The sequence below is a fragment of the Pteronotus mesoamericanus genome, unplaced genomic scaffold (genome assembly GCF_021234165.1).
Source record: "Pteronotus mesoamericanus isolate MK-2021 breed Mesoamerican mustached bat unplaced genomic scaffold, CSHL_Meso_final contig_78, whole genome shotgun sequence".
Lineage (NCBI taxonomy): Eukaryota > Metazoa > Chordata > Mammalia > Chiroptera > Mormoopidae > Pteronotus > Pteronotus mesoamericanus.
In genome coordinates this window covers 5,147,961-5,170,647 of record NW_026555258.1, presented here as the reverse complement: position 1 = coordinate 5,170,647, position 22,687 = coordinate 5,147,961, and the positions used below count along the sequence as shown (strand labels likewise).

Sequence of the window (22,687 nt, the reverse complement as noted above, 5' to 3'; positions counted from 1 at the left end):
GCCATGCAACCCTGGGCACGCGGCTCCAGGTTTCTGCGGCCGCTCTTCATCTGAAGGGCGGGGCAAAGCGGTGGATGGGAAAGGTTGTGACTGGGAATGAGCGCGCGAACCTGTGAGTGTCCAGCACAGTGTCCGGCAGGTCATTTCTCATTAATAAAAGCAATATTCTCTCCATTTTCTCCCCAGCCTGCCCTTCCCTTCAAAGCCCAGCTGCCCTGGCAGCCCTTGGTCCCTTCACAGGGCGCTCACAGGCATCCCGGGAGCACGCGTTGTGACACTCCCCCGATCGTGCGGAGTCACCGGGTGGACCCGGTCATGTCCACCCTGGCCTCTGAACCCTCAGAGCCCCAGGCCAGAGGGCAGACTGGGCCGGAGGACGGCAGGGACTTGGCTGGGGACAGAGTGGGCGTTCTGGGCTCATTCATTTGTGAGAAGCCTGTGTTGAGCACCTCCTGTGTGTTAGGTGCTGTGAATGAGCCGCCCCCAGGAAGCCCACCATGGGGTGGGAGAGGCAGACAAGGGCAATGGCTCCTGGACTCAGTGGCTGTCCTGCCGGAATCAACCCAGGGCAGGGGACTGACCCAGCCGGGGAGCCAGGAGCCCTGGGGAACGAGCGGCCTCCAAGCCGAGGCCGGAGGAGCAGCAGCGGCTGGGAAGCAGGCGCATCCCCGGCTCAGGGACGGAGCGAGGCCTGCGGGGTCTCCGGACGAATCTGGACGCCATGGCCCGTGGGGGTGGGCAGGCCAGCAGGCAGATCTGTCCTCACTGCCCCCACAGTCACCTAGGAGTCCTTGCCAGCTGCCAGGTGCCGAGAGCCAAGAGAACGGAGCCGGGTCGCCCCGAGCCCCCCACATACATTCCAGCAGGAGAGGCAGAGGAGCCAACATCAACCAAGTCGCCAAGTAAACTGAAGACATCACCCGAGGGCGCAGTGTGCGGGGAGGGGGGTGGGGGCGGGCGGGGGGGCCGGTAGGGCGAGCAGGCTGAGGCCGGCTCCCCAGGGCGGTGGGGGCTGGGGCGGCTTCTTGGAACAGGGAGCTGCACGACAGAAGGGCGTTCTGGGCGACCGCTCTGTGCTGGGGCAAAAAGGAGGAGGAAGGGCCAAGACTGGGGGCCGGTGGGGTATCCAGGCGGGAGGTGGTGGCGTGGGTCAGGGTAGAGGCCCTGGGACTGAGAAGAGCCGGCGTGGATAGCCGGCGGGGAGGTGCGGGGACAAGCTGGATGCTTCCGGCTGTGGAGGTAAAGTCAGGTGCGGAGATGAGGCCGAACCCAGACTTCTGACCTGGGCCTTGGGGTGACAGTGATGCCACGTGCCTGTGTGGAGAGTCCAGGGACACTGATGATCTGATGAGTGTCAGGTGCCTGAGACAATCTTCGTAGGAGATTCCTGCCACCGGTGGCCACAGCATCCAAGACCCAGGGGAAAGGGCAGGGACGCCATTAGACCAGGACTGGGATGTGGTCCGCAGCTGCGGGCGGGGCGGGCGGCTGTCCCAGGGTCCTGCCCGATTCATCTTTTCCAAAAAAGAACTCAGCTCATGCTTCCCTTCTACTCTTCTCCACTCATCCCAGAGCGTCTGCAGTATAGAACATTCTAGAATCTTGAAGACTTTTCCTCTGGGTTTACAAAGTCCTTCAAAGTCCCTGTCTTTGCTCACACATTCCTTCCACGGGGACCCCTGGGTCAAAGGAGAGGCTATTTCATGGGAAGGAAGGGGGTCCCCAGGTGACTCAGTCTCATTCCCCCACTCACTTTAAAAAGCTCCACCATTGCTGGCAGCGCCTTCACATGGCTTCTCAAGAATTCCCCCACTCCTTGTCCAGGCTGGTGTGGCTCAGTGGATTGAGCGTTGGCTGTGAACCAAAAGGTCGCCGGTTCAATTCCCAGTCAGGGCACATGCCAGGGTTGTAGGCCAGGTCCCCAGTTGGGGACAACCAATTGATGTATCTCTTGCACATAGGTGTTTCTCTCCCTGTCTTTCTCCTTCCATAGCCCCCCGTACTAAAAAGTAAATAAACAAAATCTTAAGGGGAAAAAAAATGCCCCCGTTCCTGATCCAGTTGGAAGTGATGCTTGAGGTACAGACTGTGGGGTCTTGAGCCATGGTCCTGATGGGTGTAGGGCTAGGTGGGGGTCCCTGGTTGTTCTCTTTGAGGGGGGTGGGGGCTCTGGGTCTGTTTTGTCCCTACCACTGGGAGCCGGGCAGAGACTCAGCTGGGCTCTGTGGATGGGCCTTGCAAACTGATGGAGAAAGGGTGTGTGTGTGTGTGTGTGTGTGTGTGTGTGTGTGAGAGAGAGAGAGAGAGAGAGAGAGAGAGAAAGCGAGTGCCTGCCTGAAACCTAATTGTCCGCTGTCTAATCCGTCAGCCGGAGGACAGCTTGCCAGCCCCCCTCGGCAGGCTGACAAATGCCGTCCGAGGCCCCCCTGCGCAGAGCCGCCTTAATTGGCATCAGGACGTGCCTGGACTCCGTCCTCCGGCCCCTGCCTTCCTCCCCGCCCGCCGCAGCCTCCAGCCTGCCAGCCTGCAGGCCCCGGCGGGGCTCGTCGGCTGCCACGGCCCCAGGAGGGGGCTGCAGGACCGGTAACAACAGCCCCGTTTCTGTGGCACCTACTGTGTGCCCAGCCGAGCTGACAAAGCCCTCCGCCCGCCCGACTCACCCTCTCGTGGCCCTTCGAGGTCAGGTAATTGTCCTTCTTTCCCATCGGCACACTAGGAAGTCTTTCCTGAGCCCCTCACTCACCCGGCCCCCCAAGCTGGGTGCCAGGGAGGCTCAGGGGACAAGACAGAGTCAGCAGACAAGCGTGCCTGTCCCCAGGGAGCTCCCTGATCATCAGCAGGAAGGGGCTCATTTGCAGAGGATTGACGTGGTGGTGGTAGGGCTTTAGAGGGGGAGTAGACCGCCCGCCCACTGCAGGAAGTTCAGAGAGGCCTGGCAGCCTGCTCCAGGTCACACAGCTAGAAGCGGAGGGACAGAGAGCAAGGCTGCCCTCGAAACAAGCATACGACTGGTTCTCAGAGTCTTGGGTGTCTGAATCTCTCGGGCTGCAAGTTAGAAACTCAAGTGCCCCTCGTCAGATTTTGAATGAGGATCTGGATGCCCCAAGAATCTCCATGGACCTCAAGCTGTGCAGCGAGGGGGCCATTCAGGACGCTGATGACATTGGTTCCCCAAGCTGGTGGGAGGAGAGAGGGGCAGCGCAGGGTGGGGCAGGGGCGACATCTCTTTCATTCATTCATTCACTCAGTCATTCATTCTTTCCCTCCCTCAGCGCTTACTGAGTGAATGCCCTGCGCCAGCCCCCGTTCTGGATGCTGGCAGCACTGCCCGCATGAGTGGCAGGGTCCTATTGTCTAAAATTAACTAGGGACCCCTTGTCCAAATTGTATGAAGAGTTTCAAGAAGGCAAAACAGAGCGTTACACCAGGCCGGGCCCTGAGAGACGGCACAGGCTGCCGGTCCGCGAAGCCTGCCCTGCTGCCCGCGGGGTGGAGCGGCGGGGCGCCAGGCAGGAAGAGCCAAAACAACCAGCCCGAGGCCTGGTCCTGACCTGGCTCCTGTCCCTTAACTAGAATTCTGAAATTAATAAAAGGTCTGAAACCCAAAGTTCTTTTGTGAGATGGTGGCAGATTCATTTGAAGGCAAAGCCTGACCTCAGAGGATGGGAAGCTGTGTGCCGTTTTATTTATCACCCTGGATGTGAACGCGTGTGCATTTCATTGCCGAGACCTTAATGTGTGTGACTGTGGGGGCCAGGCCTTGCTGGGTGTCACCTAACATATACTATATGCACTGTATTAAAGGAACAACTCCACGTCCTGAATGCCTTCGGCCCAGGGGTTCAGGGGAAGCGGTTTGGAATTACATAGGATCTGGATCCACACCCTGCCCGGGGTGACCGCCTCGTGCCCCATGATCTGGATCATTCTAAGATGGCGTGTGGCAGGGTGGGGTCTGACTGTGACCCAGTCCCTGGCCTGCTGGTTTCTTGGGTGGTAGAAAGGGGGTCGCCGGGCTGACCCCAGGGGAGGCTCATAGGTGGCACGCTCAGCGTCCACTCGGATATTTTATTTCATAATACACGGATTGGGGAGCTTGAGGTCAAGCAATAGGGCAGTTTTCTTAAAAAGAGAATAAAAAGAGCTTTACTGATTCTAAGTATGGTATATACTCATTGTGATAAAAAACTAATATAAAAGAAGAAATAAAAATAACCTGAAATCTACCCCTCCATGGTAACTATTGTTGACATTTCTGTAACTACCCTTCCTTCCAGATACTTCTAGATCTCTCTCTCTCTCTCTCTCTCTTTTTTTTTGGTCCAAAGATGGCCTTCATTACTCAGTGTTTTACTACGTGCTTTCTCCTCCATCGCTGAACGGTATGTTGTACCCTCTTCCCACATCTACATCATCGAATTTCGGGGGAAAGGAAAATCCGTCATAAACACATCCCGCTCGCGGTCGGAATAGTCCCCTCGGTGGACACTGTCTGGTTCATTAAAGTACGCACCCCCAGGACGGTGCCCTTGTGCATACATGGCCTGTTGCCTTAGGTCAGAGGTGGAACCCCTGGGTCCATGTGGGGTGGGGCCATCTATCCCCTTGTAGATGCTGCCAGATTGCCGACACCCTAGTCCCTGCCCCGGGCCTGTGTCACCCAGAGTGATGTTCTCTGCTCATTAGGAAGAGGGGCCCATTCGGGCCAGGCAGAGGGGCCTGTCAAAGCAGCCCCCAAGCTCTGCAGCTGACAGGGAGACAGGAAGCCAGCAGGGCGCCCTGTCACCGGAACTGCCATCAGGCCCTTTGGCCACCTTTGTATGGGTGTCTGTCCTGTGACCTCCACTTGCCCAACCCCCACGGAGGCCCTGGGCCACCACCCCCAGCGAGGCCTCTGGACCCCTCTTCTCAGCGGGGATAAAGGCTGGACCCCAGGCCCCAGCTCGCCCCAATCACTTGAGCTTTCTCCTCATTTGCATGTCCTGAAGGCGCCTTGATTAATACCCCTTCCTGGGACCTTCTTTGCTCCAACCACGGAGGCTCTGATTACCAAGTGGCCTCAACTTTAAAAATAAGATAAATCCTCTCTCATGCAAGTGGGACCCATGCTTCCCTGCATGGTGAGACCTGGAGGTGTCTCCCCGGGGAGCTGCCCGGTGGGCAGGAAACGTTGGAAACTTCTGGAAGGCATTAGGCCGTTTCTCTGCTGGGCAAACCAGAGCTAGGGTTTGAACTCAACACCGTCAGGTGCCAGCCGGAGGTCTGGATGACGCTCTTGGCTGCCTTGGTAGAAGCTGGCCAGGCCTGGAGCTGGGGCTGCGACGGGGGGACGTTGGGGCTAGAAGACGCAGACCCGATTAGGCGGTGGCCGTGACACCCAGCCCTGGCTGCCCTTGCATGGTGTCACACCTGCGGGGCTGGAACAGGGCGTGCCGGTCTTGCCGGAGCAGCCCTGGACTCTGGCCGTGATGCGCGGCCCCGTGGGCAGGACCCACAGCTGTCCCTGTGCATTTCCCACGTGCGGTCGAATGGCCACGTGCGTTCCAGTCTGCACCGTTAGAGCGAGCCCGGACTGCGGCCCAGGCATTGGGGTTGGAAACGTCCGCTGGGGGTCTGTGTGGGGCAGGGTGGTCCCCAGGGCGGCAGGGCAGAGAGACCAGGCTAAACTCTCAGCCCCTTCCCCCGCCCTTCCCTGCCTGCTGCAGCTCTTCCTGCTTCTCCTTAGGGCAGAGTTGTGGGAGTTGCAGGGTTTAAAATGCAGCGAGTGTAGCACGCTGCTTGCCTTTTATCTTCCTGGCTGAGCAGTTTCCTGGCCTGCTGCTTCTGCCATCGCTCTCTCCTGGGTCCTCTCTCTCCCGAAGACGGGTGGGTTGGCAGGGTCTCCTGAGCCTTTGGCAGGGCCCCTGGTGCAGCGGGGGCGGGGTGGGGGCTGGACTCTCCCAGGGGTCCTACTGTCCCTGGCCACCTCGGGGTTCACTGGGCTGAGTGTGGCTGTCCGCAGCTGGGACCTGCCAAGCTACCTGCCCTTGGAACAGGTGCGCAAACACGGCCCACCAGCCCAAGCGGAGAACACGCTTTCACTGGCCCTCAGGACGCAGCGTGCTGGGGTGCGCCTTCCTGGGGAGCTAGAATGAGCTGTTCCCGCTCCTCTGGGGATGCCTCCGCGGGGTGGGGTGGGGTGGGGTGGGGTGGGGGCACCGGGGGGGCACAGAGCAGGCTTGGAATGTGCTCCCAGGGCCTGGCCCGAAGCGCAGGCACCTGGAGCCGCGGCTCTGAGCCATCCACGGTCCTCTCAGGGGCTGCCCCTCCCCGCTGCGTTTCTTCTCCCAGCTGGACCTGGGTGTATGAGTCACCAGAGGGATTTCTGGGCACATTCTCTCAGCTTCTGGGTTTAAGAGACCAATATAATTTCCAAAGAAAACTTGGGGGACTGATAGGATGATGCCAATTTTTAATTTTGCTAGCAAAGGGTGTTAATGAGAACAAACAAAACAAAATGCACACTAAAAATCCCATCACCAACTACCACTTCATTTCATGAAATAAATTAGATTTTAAAAAACAAACAGTAGGAAGGACATGATCTACGAAGGAAGGAACATTGTCCCCCAAAAGGAGCATTTGAAGACTTCACGCTGTGTCTTATGCTGTAAGACCTAGGAAAGGTTTGCCAGCGCTGAGCACCTGGCCCTGGGGATACTTGGGAACATCTCAAGGTCCTAAGATAGCTGTTTCACCTCTGGCCATCACATCCACATTCCAGGCAGAAAGAAGGGAGGCAGGCTGAAGTATATTTCCCTTGAAATATTTGCCTTTTCCTTCAGGAAGGGAAACTTTCCCCAGGATCTCCTGCCTTCATCTCATTGGCCAGAACTGGGTCACATGCCCACCATAGCTGCAAGGGAAGCTGAGAAATTGAGTATTTTAATCTTCTGGACTCTGTGAGAGGAAGGTCAGAGGAAAGGGGGTTTGGGAGACTGTGCAGGTGGTTTTCTGGAAAGTCTCAGCTTTCTTTTCCCTTCATCCCACCCTCCAGTCTGTGTGGAGCCCTGGGCTCTCATGGCTGACTGTGGTCCCCAGTGTCCAATTCCTTAAACGGCAGTCTGGGAAGCCCTGTTCAGCCTCGGTCTCAGGCTCCTTCATTGATCCAGACTGGTCCCAATTTCGGGGATACCAATGTTGTTCTTGCCTCTTTTTGGGTTTCTGGATTGAAAAGTACCTGATTTCAAAAGCCTGTTTCAGAGGAAGGACCCCAGATAGAGTCGCCGGATGGACTATAGGACAGAGAGTTAAACGTGAATTCCAGATAAACAGTGAATAATTCTTCACTATTAGTATTTGCATGGGACATATGTAAACTAAAATGTCATTGATTGTGTATTCAAAATACAGATAAATGGGTGTTCCAGAGTCTCAGCCTCTATAAAGAGGAGGTATAAGGGAGAGATTCCAGGGAAGGTCTAAAACCACCCTGCTCAGTGGCTTTGGGAATGTGGCCTCTCTGGGTTCCAGGACCCCTGTCTTTGGCTGGAGGCCAGCCCCCTTGAAACTGCCACTCCCAGCTGGACCAGGTCATTGGAGTGCACACACAACAGACACGGAACTTCTACTGATGAAGGAGGAACAGGATGGCCCAACAGGTCCTTGGCATTGCTTTGCTTTCAACCAGTGCTGCATAACTTTGAGGATTCTATCAGTCAAAATGGCTGAGTATTGACACTTTCACGCTGTTCAGACTAATGATTTTGCATATAAAGAATAAATGGGATTCTGTGACGTCTCTGTCTTGAGGGGCAGGATAAGGAAATGTGGGGTTGGAATCCTGACTCTGCCCCTTCCCAGCTGGGACACCTTGGGCAAGTCCCTCCCCTCTTCTGAGCCTCAGCTTGTCCTCATCTGTAAAATGGGCATGCTTGCAGTGTGGGTCCGCAAGGCATGTTTGTGGAGCACAGCACCGGGCTCAGCAAGCAGGATCAGGGTCTTCGTAAACCCTCGCCTGCCCTGCCTATCTCCTGGCAGAGGCTTCTCCTGGGAGGCACAGACTTCAGGTGTGTGTGCAGGGGAGTGAGGGCGGGCGGTGCTCCACGTCCACAGAGCCGGCCTGGGACCAGCAGCCTCCTCCTCTGCCAGGCCGCCGGTATTGCCTGGCGCCCACGCGCAGTGCCAGAGCCCTCCATCGGTGCCCCGCCAGAGGCTGCCGGAAAGGATGTGCCCACCTTTCCTGTCGCTGGGAGCTGGTAACACTGCCAGCGGGCACCCCAGGGAAGGCCTTGCTTCACACCTCACGCCCGTTGTCAACACCCCAGGAACGACCACCTGGGGAGTGGAACCCCCTCTTGCTGGCACCTGAGCGTACCTGCTGTCCCTGGCCATCAGCAGTGTCTAGACCACGGGGTGAGCACAACAGCCAGGTGGCTGGGGGGGGGTCACTCAGGGCCTTGTCTCTGAACACAGGTGACCCTTGCAGAATCAGGGGATTGTTCTCTGAACCACTGGCCTCCAGAACTGCCAGACGATGAACCTGACTGTCCCTCTTTCTAGCCGCCATGCCTGCTGAGCCCCAGCTTGCAGGGCTGTAAAAGGGGAGCAGCCCCTTCCCCAGAGAGCCAAGGTGCTGCCCCCCACCTCTGCCTCGTGGCCGCGCTGAGGCCTGTCTTGTGTCAGCCCCTCATTGTTCAGGGAATACAAACCCTGAGACGATGCAGCCCACAGCTGGTGTGGCCCCTGGGCAGCCAGGAGTCCCTGCTCCAGGGGCCGCGGCAGTGCCAGCGGAACCTGTGCAGGAAGAAGGCTGAGGCTGCCGTCCCGGAGGTCGGGGCGGGGCAGCACTTAGCAGTTTAGGAGAGAGGACACCCTGGAGCTGGAAGGCAGCCCCTGCAAACTATGAACCCAGAGGAGGCCTCTCTCGTCCTGGTCCCCCTGTCCCCCCGTCCCCCCTCCTCTGTGCAGTCGACCTTTTTTCTCCTCTTCCTCTCATTCTCCCAACTTCGCTTGGAGGACAGGCAGAGATCCAGCTGGGCTAGGTGGACGTGTGTGCAAGTGTGCATGTGCGGGCATCATGCCATGTGCATGCACGCACATGTGCTTCTGTGCATATGTGCAATTGTGGGTTTTGTGCATGTATGTTTGTGTATTGTGAGTGTGCATTTGTGCATATCAGGCACACACGCACACCTGTGCCTTTATGCATGCATGCATGTGTATTTTTGTCCACGCATGTGTGTGCGTGTGGCATGCAGGCCTGAGGAGGGGGCCCGCTGAGACTTGGGAGGGGATTTAAAGCTGCTTTCTCCGCTGCGACGGCAGCATGAGCGCTCCTGATAAACAGCCCAGGAATCGGAGCAGAAGCGCTGCGGGCGGCGGGAGGCTGCGTATCAGTGCTCCTGGCAGGCTCGCAAAAAGCTGTCCCCGGCCCTGCGCGCTGCTCTATCAGCCCACGGAGGGAGGGCGGGGGCGGAGGGGGGAGGGAGAGAGGCAGGGAAAAAGTATTTGCTTCAGCCCTTAATCACGGAATTTGAAATCCCAGCGAGTCAGTGCCATTTATTTTCAGAGGCTGTCAAGACTGGTTTCAGCATTTAAAAGAAAGGAGGATAAAAACCATTTGCATTTCTCTCCCTCTTGTGCCTGCCGGCTCCCTCTGCTCTCTCCTTCTCTCCCCCTCGCTCCCTGCTCACCTCGCAGGGAGCCGGGGCAGGGTGTTTGGGAAGGAATACCGGAGAGAGATTTTTTGAGGCACTTGGGGCACCGGCTGAGGTGGGGGCTGCTCCAACCAGAGGCAAGGGTGTCTGCGTGATTCCAGAGGGCGCGGCGGGGCACAAGTCCGGTCCGACGGGGTGCTGGGTGGCCGAAGGATGGAGGCGGGAGCCACGCTTGGCCAGGGCTGCTGGATTGAGGGTTCTGGAGGCCAGCTGTGGGACTCTCCTCAATCACCCCAAAAAGAGCCCAAACCCTAAATTTGCCCCAGCTCCAGGTATCCCTGCCAGCACTTCCTGGTTTCCACAATGGACATTGGACATGCACGGGGAGCTAGGACACCCCCAGGACCGCCCCCTTCCTGCACAATAGGGAAATGGGGCCTGGAAACTGAGGATGCCATAGTCAAGGTCACACCCCGGCCGAATCAGGACAAGGAGGTCGGCTGTACACCCCTATCAAGCATGTGCTTGACGCTGAGCTCTGTGCAGGCACCAAGGACGAGGGGCTCTGGACAGCGCTGGACAGTGGGCTGGTGCTGGGCCAGGAGGCCTTTGCTGTCAGATGGCCCTGGGCTCAAATGCTGGCCACGGCACTTTCCAGCACGCTGACCTGGGCCACTGTCCTTTCTCCGACCTTCAGATGGAGCCCATGGTTCCTTCTGTGAGCACAAAATCAACCTGTGCACTGTGGCCGGCACGTGGCGGGGGCATCTGTCACTATGTCCACTTCTCTTGCCTGGTGCGTATATTGCTTCCTGGGGTGACTTGGGCTCAGTAGCTGGACGATTCTGTCCCTGAAGGAACTCTGTGGCTAGGGGGTAAACCCTCAGGATGAGGCAGGTCTACTCCCCAAGAGCTCTCTCTGAGACTCAGTTTCCCCCTTGGTAACTGAGTATTCCATCATTGAATGACTTTTACCTTTATGTGCCCGCCTGTTCCACAGCTGCCAGGCCTCTCCTGGCCGGGCCCCTGCAGACCACCTCAGATGCCTCTTGGACCTGACCTACGGGGGCGATGGCTGCCCCTGCCACCGGCCCCCCTTCCCACCCCAGGGCTGCCTCTGTGGGGAACCCGGGGAGACAGAGGCAGGGGAGGAGAAAGAGGCCCTGGCCCTAGGAGAAAGCTGCCCACTTCCCCCTGAAGTACGGCTGAGAAGTGCTGATAGCTTTTGTAGAAACTCAATATGTCCACTCCCTACCCCCACCACCATTTGCTTATCTTTTTTTTAAAGGTTTTTATTGATTTATTCTTAGAGAAGGGGACAGAAACATAATTGTGTGGGAGATACATTGATTGGTTGCCTCTCACACACCCCCAGCTGGGTATCTGGCTGCAACCCAGGCATGTGCCCTTACTGGGAATCGAACCAGCAACCTTTCAGTTTGCAGGACGGCACTGAATTCACTGAGCCCCACCAACCAGGGCTATTTTTGTTTGTTTGTTTATCATCAACTGAGGATTTTTTTGCATTGTTTTTAGAGAGAGAGGAAGGGAGAGAGGAAGAGAGGGAAGGAGGGAAAGAAACATTAATTGGTTGCCTCCCATACGCATCTGGACTGATATCAAAACTGCAACCTTTCGGCGATGGGATGTCACTCCAACCACTTGAGCCACGCTGGCCAGGGCTGCTTATCTTTTTAATTGCAAAAATTAGACGTCTTCGTTTTTACAGTGCAGAAGATAGAAAGAAAATAGTAAAATTACTTCCTTCCCAACACCTTGCAATTCTATTCCTCAGATAATCAGTGTCAAGAGTTTAATAATATGAAGTCTTTGGGGTTTTTCTGTCAATACAAGCACGTATAAATACTGTCTTTTATAAAAGTTGGGCAAAGCTAGCCACCCTGGTTGGTGACTTATTTTCCCCACATATTATGATCTCCTTTCCAAATCTATACGTCAGACTTTCTTCTTTCATTCTTTCTTGTGGCTGCACAGCATTCCCCTGTGTGCAGTTACCTGCATGTCCCCAGTGGACGGGCGTCCAGGTTGTGTCCAGTCCTCCCTCTCAGAGAGGCCGCTGCACGGGGAGCAGGTGGAAAGTTCCATCCCCTTCCATAGGGAAAAGCTGGTTGGGGCCATGCTAGGGCCATGACCGGTTTGGGAAATGGCCTCAGGAACCCAGGGTCCCAGCCCTCATCCCACAGGGAAGCCCGTCGCCTGGCCCCCCGGGGGTCTAGGGAGGTTGGAGCCTCCAGGACAGGACCCAGTCAGGGCTGTCCAGTCCTCCCTGCGCCCCTTCCTGAGGAGGTGGCCGTGGCCTGTGTGCCGATGAAGGGCTGTCAGTAGCAAGCTCTGTCCTCTCGCCCGTCTGCGCCCTCCCTGATCCCAGTTGCCTGCCTCGCTCTTCCCTGCCAGGTGCCTCTGTGAGCCAGAGGGGAATCCTCAGCTTCGTGTCCACACATGGAGCCTGAGTCATGGGGGTGGGCAGCCTAGGGCTCTGTCTGCAGCAAGGTGGGCTTTTGTCCTCAGTTTTGTTGTTTGTGCCTCGAAGGGGACGTTCACAGTGTGGCTTGTACAGTCAGGCTGACCTGTGAGCAGTGACGTTGGCTCCGAGTTCCAGGTCCTCAGACCCTCAGCTTCCCAGTCATTAAAATGGGAGCAACCACAGCTCCTGCTTCGCAGCGGGTTGTGAGGATTCAGTCAGGGAGCCCCCACGGAGCCCCCAGCAAGTTTCCTGACACAGCCAGGTCCCCGTGAAGGTTGGTGTCCTCATCATTATTTTTATTATTATTCCTAATAGTGACGTTTTCAAAAATCTGTAATAAAAAAAAGACCGTCTTGGCGTGTCAAAACCAAGAGAAAGTCGGCGGTGTGCCTGTGCGGCACGAGGGTGCGTGCGGTGCGCACGGTGGGCGTGTCCCGCGTACGTCGGGTGTCCTCACACCCCCCTCTGCGCATAGCCCTCTGAGCCCCGCTGTCTCAGGTCCCTGGACTACGTCCCTCTGCCCGAGAACCACTGTCACACCTATGTCTTCCCAGGCACCGAAGGACAGTCTGGCTGACCTGGACGGCCTGGGAAGGCCCAGGGACAACGCTGGGAGCAGAAAAGACCCCGTTCTCTGACCACGTCCCCCTCGGCCACCCCACGGCCTTCCTGGAGCAGGTGCGCGGGTCTCCTGTTCAGGCGCCACTGCCACCATCCCGGCTGGGTTGGGTCCTGTGTCCGTCACCGCTGTCTGTGGGAAGTTGCTTTGCCCTCTTTGTGCCTCAGTTTCCTCATCTCTACAACAAGGATAATAACAAGAGCACACAAATGTCTAAGTTCCTTCTTCTCTCCCTCAAACCAACCAACCAACAAACCAGAAAGTGCTCAATACCCGCCCTGTCCCCCGAAGCACTAGGAGCTGGAGTAGTTTCTGCCCAGCAAGTGGTGATCAGCGCAGACAAACCACCCCCCACCCCGGGCTCCTGGAGGGGGACGGACTCTCTCTCCTTTTCCTCCCTGCCCTCCCTCAGCCCTGCACCGCGCTGGCAGAATTCCTAGATTCATAGGGCGGGGGCAGCCGAGGCAGAGCTGAGCTGAAAGGTGGGGTGTGGGCTCCTCAAGGAACAGACTCTTCCAACACCCTGGCAGAGCGTGCGCCTGGCTGATGACCCCCACCCCACAGAGAGCGCTGCACCTCCGGGCCATGCCCCTGTCCCTGAGCCAGCCCTTCCGTGCCCAGCCGCTGGGAAGAGATGTGCCAGGAGGAAGACCTGATATGCCTGAAGACCCTTAGGGTTTTTCCAAGGATGTTCCTAGACCTCGTTTAGGATACAAGCAAGTCTCCCTCTCAGAGCCTCAGCTTTCTTACCTACCAAGTAGGGCTGAGAGGAGCAATCAAGGAGCTAAGGGCGGGAGCGAAGCTGCTGGCGCCAAGCCCTCGCACAGTTAGTCTCAACCAGTGTTAGCAGCTGAGGCCGGCGGTGCCATTGTTTCTAGTAATTCTCTGACCCATGGTCAGGGACTCATGGCACCTCCCGATGGACAGCATACGCCCACGTTGCCTGACATCAGCTCAGCCGTGTGACTGGCTCGGCCATGTGAGTAAGGAAATGGTAGCAGGAGTGACCAGGTCCCAGTGCCCAGCAGAAGAGTGAAGAGCTATCCAGCTCTCTGTCTCTTTCCTCTTTGGTTGCCACATTCTAGACAGAGGCTGTCCCGTCAGCCTGGGTCCCTGAATGAAGATGGCATGGGAAGCAGAGTGGCAGCAAACATGAGACCTGAGTGAAAATTAACATGGGCTGTGGTAATCTCCTGATGTCTAGGGGATGTTCGTTATGCAGCATTACTGAGCACAATCTGACTAGTACAGAAATTAGTGCCTAGCGGTAGTGGCTACAACAACACATATGTAACAGGGGCTCTAGAAGCAGGTACCAGGTGACAAGACAGAAGAGATAGTGACCTACATTATCTAGTGGGAAGCCTGTAGGAAGATTCTTGCCTACGAGAACCAGCACAGCTGATACTACATTGCATTCCTGGCTTTGCTGGAGAGCTTGGGCGGTAGACATGGCTAGCATATCTTGGTTGCTATTCACTGCGTGTCTTGGGCTGGATCATGTCCCCCAATGTCTGTGTTGAAGCCCTAACCTCCAGGACCTCAGAATGTGACTGTTGTGGGAGATGGGGTTTTGAAGAGGTAATTAAGGTAGAACGAGGTCATCAGGGTGGGTTCTAATCCAACATGACTGGTGTCCTTATCAGAAGAGGAGGTTTACGCACAAACAGGGTTGAGGGGAGGCCATGTGGAGACATAGGAAGAAGAAAGCAATCTACAAGCCGCAGAGGGGGGCCTGGGACAGAGCCGTCCCTTGGAAGGGACCAACATGCTGACACTTGGTTTTCGAACTTCTAGCCTCCAGACCTGCGAAGCAGTATGTTTCTGTTGCACTTTGTTACCACAGCCCTAGCAAACGCATACACTGCATTTCACAAGACACGCCCGCAAACAGATGACCGCCAGAGGGAATTAGCCTGTCTGAATGCAGGGGTGAGAAGAAAAGAGAAAGTCGAGATTTTGGATTTGCAGGGCTGAAAAAATGAAAACACTTCTCGTCTCTATCCACTACAAGAGAAACAAAGAGAGACCCCCAAGCTCAGCGCCTGAAGGCTGGAGCCTGTGGGAGGGCTCAGAGAAGCCGAAAGCTAAGCTGGGGCTCACGCCCCCAGTCCCCGAGTGGAACAAGGTGTGATAACCCCACTTCCACTCCTGCAGTTTGTCTTCCAGACACTCAGAGGGAGGACCCAGGGCCACTTTTGGAACTGCCCGCTCTTTGCATGACAAGCGGGCAAAACAGACACAGGCCCCGCCTCTCTGGCAGTCAGTTGATCCTGCAAAATTTGTTACAAATGACATTTTAGTAACACTTCTGACATATTGGCGTTTGGAATGCATGATACGCTTTTGGAGCAGACATGCATTTTCAATTTAACTATTCCTGTGTCCCCAAAGTGTATGACTGAGAAGTCTAATTGTGAATTTCAAACTTTCCGTAGAGACTCTTCAAAATGGGTGATCCGCACATAGTCAGTAAAGGAAATCCTACACTGAAGAAGAAACGAATACAACTACGAAATGCCTTTCTAAAGGACAGGGTAGGTGACACCCTGTTCGCATCCCACCACTGAGTACTGGGAGCCAGAGCCACCATAGCAGAACACAACAGGCCTAGTGGCTTCAACAACAGGGATCTCTTATTTCGCAGCTGTGGAGGCTGGAAGTCCAAGATCAAGGTGTCGGCAGGGTAGGTTTCTTCGGGGGCCTCTCTCCTTGGCAGCCGACGCCACCTTCTCGCTGCGTCCTCACAGGGTCCCCCCTCTGTGTGCACACACCGTGTCCCTCTTCTTAGAAGGAATCAGTCACACTGGATTAGGGTCCACCTTAATTGTCTTATTTTAATGGAATTATCTCTTGTGGGACCTTATCTCCACATACGTTTATATTCTGAGGTCCTGGGGGTGAGGACTTCGCCCTGTGAATGTGGGGGCGGGCTCAAAGCGCAATCACGGGGCTGGCCCGCCCTCGGGGGTGGAGGGCAGAGCAGGACACGCTGCCCTGGGTCCACTTCCCCTTCCATCTTCTCTCCTACCCTCAGCGGAGAAGTGGGTGTTTTTAATGCAGAATAGGGACGATGCACAAAAATCATAGCAACATTGACATTTCACGAGAGATTGCGAAGCTCAGCCACCATCCTGAGGGTCTTGCATAAATGGGCCCGTTTACTCTTTCTTCCCAGGAACCTGGTGAGGAGAGGGGCCATCATTATTCCCATTTCACAGAGGAGAAAACTGAGGCAACAGAGTAAGCCAAGGCTCTGCTTGCCCAACTATCTGTGCTGAAGGAACTTTTAGGAAGAACATTTTCGATCTGCCAGGAACGTTGCTTTTGTCGTGCACACAGTCACAGTTGGATACAGGAAGTGCCAAAATGAAACGAACGTTTCTAATTATTCTCTGTTTCTAGGCTTCTCTTGCCATGTCAACAAACAGTACGTGGACCAGCACCAGTTTGCCGGCCACACTTTGGGTAGCCCGGGGTCGAGCAACTGGCCAATGGCCACAGAGCTGGCGAGTGACGCGGCCAGGATGTGGACCCAGAGACTGGGCCCTGGACGACTCACTCTGCCTGAGGAGGGGCAGTTCAGGGTTTGGCCCCTGAGTGTGGCTCAGGATGAGTAACCTGGGAAGTAAGGGAGAGTGACAGAGAAGCCCCACAGGCAGGTGTCAATGGTTCAGAACTTGGCCACATGCAAAACTCCAGAGCTTCTACTGAGAGAGCTGGGCAACAGGACAAGGGCCGGTGAGAGCCGTTGCTGCGGGTGTGAATTAGACTCCCTGGACAAGTAAGTTAAAAAACTCATCTAAATTACTTGTGGGTGCTGGCTATCCAGTCACGCAGGGCGGAGGGAGCCATGTGGAATGTGGGCCCTAGGCTTTTATTGGGGTTTCGCAGGCATTGCCTGGGTTTCTGTACCTGCCTTTGCACCCTCAAAGACTCTAAAACACCAAGTGGTTACTTAAGGGGGATAGCTTTGCCATTAATGGGTCATCGATCAACAGGTAAATGATCAGCCCCAAAGCCATTCTTACATGTCCACTGCGGGCAAGACTCAGGGAATAGGTTGCAATGGGAAGCCCACGAAGGGATCAACCCGATGTCCGAGGTGAAGGAATGAAAAGTGCCTTTATTTTCTTCATTGAGCTTATCTTTAGTTTCTACGATATCTACAATGAGCATGTTTTAATTTTGTATTAAGAAAGGTTATTTGGGCCCTGGCCGGGTGGCTCAGTGGATGGAAGCGTCATTCTGTGCACCAAAAAGCTGCGGGTTCGTATCTGGGGGCGGCGCGCATGGGAGGCAACCGATCTGTTTCTCACATCGATGTCTGCCTGTCTGTCTGCCTGCCTGCCTGTCTGTCTGTCTCTCTCTCTCTCTTCCTCTCTGTAAACTCAATAAACATATCCTCAGGTGAGGATTAAAAAAAAAATGGAATGAGCTCATTCGCGAGGAAATAAACAGCCCCTACTTTAAGCTTGCCTCCAATTCAGTTGGAGAAAAGGCAGTTGGCTCATTCAGAAATGGGACACTGGCAAGTAGAAGGTGCTCAATGAATGGGTTAAATTTCATTCGCCCACCATGAGGGAGAAGGAGGAGCAAGACCCCTTCTTGGAAGGCCTCCTTGTCCTTACTTCCGCAGTGCTTGCCCCCGTAGGCGCTGCCGCCCTGGTCCGCAGGCTCCCCGTGGGCAAGGCCAGGTGCTGGCCCGGGTCCCCCCACCCAGCGCTGAGTCTGCAGCCGCCACAGTTGGCCCCCGTGTGGATGGCAATTTGGTTTCTACCTGGGTGGCTGACATCTCCTTCCAGCTCTCTGAATACCTGCTCTGTTCAGTTTCCAGGGGAACCAGAGGTGGGGACAGGCAGACAGTGCAGCCTGGGGACCTCAGGGGACCAAGTTCATCGGGTGGTCCACGGACCTGGATGAGCCGCGCAGGCAGCGCGGCCTGTCTCCTCCCACGCCTCTCATTCCCTGTCACTTGGCTGGTCCTTGGGGCAGAGCGCTGGTCCCGGGGCCACAGCTCCGGCTCGTCCCCTCCTTCCCCTCCCAGCTTCTGTCTCTCCTCTTTCTGGCTGCCTCAGCTCCCGCTCAAGGTCAAGGAACAAACAGATAATCCCTTTCCCTGGAGCCTGCCACAGAGAGGACGCCTCCAGCTAGAATCCAATTCCGAGTCAGGGCCAGGGCGCTCTCTTTCCTGTGAGTGTGAAGACAGGAAGAACATTTCCGTAGCCATGAAATCAGTAACAATGTTGTATAGTCAGAGAGAGGCTAAGCTTTGGTTTAAGGCACAAATAACAAATGGAAATGGTCGGATCTGGGGAGGGAGGGTTTGGGGTAAACTCAGATATTCTTGTAGCTCTTAGTGATGTTTCCTTTTACCTGGGGGACAGCCAGGCGTTGGCTGTGGCGTTGACGGTGGCGTTGAGAATATGGGACTGCTCCCTGGCTCACGGGGGCAGAATGTGGGGTGTAAGGAGGAGTCGGGGTACGGACGAGCAGGGAGCGGAAGACGCAGGATGTTTCTTGACATGTGGCCAGGCCGGTGGCTGGAGCCAGGAGCACGGCTCTGGAGATCCAGTGAGGACAGCAATGTACTTGATGGATCACATATATCACAGGGATGAATCTGGAGCCCAGAGAAGTCAGCATTAGCCAGCTCGGGAAGGGTCTTGTACACAAGGGCAGGGATTTAGGACTGAATCCTAAAGGCAGGGGGAGTCATGAATGGTATAAGTAACAGAATACAGGGGTCAAGCTGATATCCGGGGACGTCTCTCCGTCCCGTGCACGTGGCCCGTGGGGAGCAAGCCTGGAGATGGAGGGGCAGCGAGGGGGCTGCTGGCTGGGCAGGTGGAGAGGCCTGACAGCTGCCAGGGATGTTGGAAGTGGGGCTGGCAGGTCCGGTGTTTGATTAGACTTGGGGGGCCACCCGGGAGAGAGGGAGGGGATGAGGTGACACCCCAGTTTCACAGCAGGGTGATGGGGTGTATGGCAGGGGTCTCCCAGTGGAAGAAGGGAAGGGTGTGGGGAGACAATGTCTATTTTTTTAACAATCACATAAGGAAGCATTTATCTGAGGTTTAACATGAAATCATACAAATAAAAATTGTATAAACACAAATCCACACTGAATCATAACACGGACAGCAAAAGACAAAGTAAAAATAAAGAAAACGAACGGGCAGCTGCATACAGCTGGACACACTTGTGTCTTGTACACCAGGAAGTCTTTTCCCAAATCATCTTAGAGCAACAGAAAGCCCATCTTCAATGGCGTCCTGCAAGGCACGTTCCTGCCGCAATCGCCTCCTGTTTTCTCCAGCGCGCCCCCCACTTCGGCGTGGCTGGTCACTGTCGTGCTGATTGCCACCCTCGCTGTAGCCTGCACATCCCTGCCCTGTGTGTGGTTCCCACGCTTCCACCCGCCCAGGCATTGCCGCCCTCGCCGCTATAGCTTTGAACACCACCATGGGCACTACTGTGGTCTCCATATCCTTATTCTTAATAGTTATTAAATCCTTGGTTTGACCTCAACCATGACCCCCAGTACCACCTGGTCCACCCGCTGCAGCACCTCTTACTCCTTGTTGTTGTTGCTGTTGCTGCCCATCTACCTCGTTGGTTGGGCAACTTTGATTTCACACTTTGCAGAACCAATCTGACGGTATCTGCTTTCTAACAATTTCTCTGCTGGCTCCTCATCTGTGTACGCGATAAAACAAAAACCCCTTCTTTTGTTTGTTTTTGTATTCATGGGAAGTTCAATATTTTCAATCTCTCCAAAAGCTCCAAAGTATTCTTTAGTTTGTTCTTCAGAAGTGTCTGGGCTCAATCCACCCACAAAAACCTTTTCAGGGGGGGTCCTTCCCTTTCAAAGCTTCGGCTCTTTGGGGGAGTCTATCAATTTGCCATCCAGTTTGTGTTCCTTCAGTTCCAAAACCTTATCAACACTAGCAGTGTCTTTTTAAGAAAGTATATCCCATTGATTATGTTTTACAGTTGTCCCAGTTTTCCCCCTTTGCCCTCTCCGCCTGGTACCCCCCTTCCCTCCAGCAATCCCACCCCCTTAGTTCATGTCCATGTGTTGTGCATATAAGTCCTTTGGCTTCTCATTTCCTACACTATTCTTAACACCCCCCTGTCTATTTTGTGCCTACCAATTATGCCTCTTAATCCCTGTACCTTTCCCCCCATTCTTCCTCTTCCCCCGCCCCACTGATAACCTTCCAAATGATCCCCATATCTGTGATTCTGTTCCTGTTCGGGTTCTTAGCTTAGTTTGCTTTTGTTTTTTAGATTCAGTTGTTGATAGCTGTGAGTTTGTGGTCATTTTAGTGTTCATAGTTTTGATCTTTTTCTTAAATAAGTCCCTTTAACATTTCATATAATAAGGGTTTGGTAATGAACTCCTTTAGTTTTTTCTTGTCTGGGGAGCACTTTATCTGCCCTTCAATTCTAAATGATAGCTTTGCTGGGTAGGGTAATCTTGGGTGTAAGTCCTTGGCTTTTCATCACTTTGAGTACTTCTTGCCAGTCTCTTCTTCCTTGCAAAGTTTCTTTCGAGAAATCTATTTATAGTCTTATGGGAACTCCTTTGTAGGTAACTCTCTGCTTTTCTCTTGCTTTTAAGATTCTCTCTTTATCTTTAACCTTTGGCATTTTAATTATGATGTGTCTTGGTGTGGTCCTCTTTGGGTCCAACTTGTTTGGGAATCTGTGTGCATCCTGGACTTGTATATCTATTTCCCTTGTCAAATTAGAGATGTTTTCTTTCATTATTTTTTCAAATATGATTTCAATTTCTTGCTCTTCCTCTTCTCCCTCTGGCACCCCTATGATTCAGATGTTGGCACTTTTGGAGATGTCCCAGAGTCTTCTTATTCTCTCTCTCTCTCTCTCTTTTTTTAACTTCTTGTTTCTTCATTCTGTTCTGGTTGACTGTTCGTTTCTTCCTTATGTTCCAGATCATTGATTTGAACCCCAGCTTCCCTCCCTTCACTGTTGGTTCCCTATGGGTTTTTCTTTATTTCACTTAGTGTAGCCTTCATTTCTCCCCTTACGCTTTTGCCGTACTCAGTGAGTTCTCTGAGCATCCTTGTCACCAATGTTTTGAATTTTGCATCTGATAGGTTGGCTATCTCTGTTTCACTTAGTTCTTTTTCTGGGGTTTTGCTCTGTTCTTTCATTTGGGCCATATTCCTTTGTCTCCTCGATTTGGCAGCCTCCCTGTGTTTGTTTCTTTGTATTAGGTAGAGCCGCTTTGACTGCCTGCCTTAGGCACCTGTTAAGTTATATGGGGTGGAGCCTTAGCTATTCACCAAGGCGGGGTAACCCGCTTCACTGCTTTGTGGCTCTGTAGGTGGGAGGGGTTGGAGAGGGGACAGTGCCGCTGTGTGGCTGCTGGAGGCTTGCTCAGCACTTGCCCTGCGTCCAGTCACTTCACCCCCTTCCCGTATGCAACAGGCGCCCCTCTAGCTGTTGCCCTGGCGTTGGCTCCCAGAGTGGGTGGGTTTGCATGCATTCTAGGACCATGCAGGCCCTTTAAACAGACTCTCCCGAGAAACCAGCAGTTTCTTCCGCTGCCCCAACCCCACTGGTGTTTACAGTCAGAAGTTATGAGGCTTAAATTCTCTGGTGCTGGAACCCTGGGCTCTGCGGTCTGGCCTGGGGCTGGGATTGCTCTTCCCCAGGCTTCCCTTCCAGTTTTACCCACCACACGTGGATGTGGGACGGCCCGATCCACCGGCCACCACATCTTCCCTGCCCCAGCTCCCTGGCTCCGCCCCTCCTACCCATCTGGATCAACATGGCTTCTTTAAATCCTTGATTGTCAGACTTCCATACAGTTCAATTTTCTGGCAGTTCTGAGTGTTTTTTGTTTTGAGGTTAGTTGTGATCTTTGTTATGATTGTGCAAGGGGGCGAAGTGTGTCTACCTATGCCTCCATCTTGACCGGAAGTCTGCTGTCTTTGTTTTTAACTTCTCAGCAGCTTAGCAGTGTCTTTTAAAACCACAAATCCAAATCCTTTTGATGATCGGGGGACGGAGTCTGTTTTAATTCTGCAATCTACAACTTCTCCAGATCGCGACAAATATTCAGTCACATCTTTCTTGCGTGTATCCTAGCTCAAGCCTCCAACAAACATTTTACTGTCATTCTGCAGATTCTTGCTGGCATTGATCTTGGATCTCTCTGTGAATTCTTCTGTTGCTGTAGTCGTTCGTGTCCATGGTGGCAGAGTTGTTAGTGCGGGTGCTGGGGAGACGTGGCAACAGCAGCCAAGGATACATATTTTTCATTGCTTTGGTCAAGTACCATGGACGGGACACCAAGAAGGATAAGGCACAGCCCTGACCCAGAGAAGCTAGAATTCATGCAGATCAAGGAAAAGCCTGCAAGAGTGGAGCTGTAAGGGTCTAACTATGAGCACGCTGGGAATTGGAGGAGGGCTGTTGAATGGGATGGGGTTCATTTGGAGGAGTCAGCAATAAACAGCTGCAAGACCATGGCTTGGCCTTCTGTGTCTTCCACTTCTCTTCCCATGATCCCGTGTGCCTGGGCCCTGGGGCCCGCTCCAGCCTGAGCTGGACTCTCTCTGGCTCTCTGGCAAACTACTCCCTCTGAAGCTATAGCCAGACCGTGATCTGATGCTTGCCCAGAGGTCTTCGTTTCTTGCCTCCCGTCTCTTTGGGGAATACTCTCCCTTTCACCTTGGTGGATCCCTGGATCCCTCCTACCCATTCTGTCTCTGCTTAGATGGTCTTCCTCCTGGAAGCCTTTCTTGGCCTCCTCAAAGTGGGCTGGTATGCCTTTCCTGTGCTGGAGAAACAGGCTTTGGGTGGATGGGTGAATGGATGGGGGGATGAGGTGTGTAAGGGAGGGGGATGGGTGAGTGGATGAGGGATGGGTGAATGGACCGGGGATGGTTGAATGGAAGGGAGGTGGGT

General features: G+C 54.5%; 1 pseudogene; it reads right to left on the bottom strand.

Moving 5' to 3' along the window:
* Positions 1-5,190: 5,190 nt before the first annotated feature.
* LOC129079474 (heterogeneous nuclear ribonucleoprotein D-like) lies at positions 5,191-22,030 on the bottom strand (annotated as a pseudogene).
* Between the last annotated feature and the right edge of the window lie 657 nt (positions 22,031-22,687).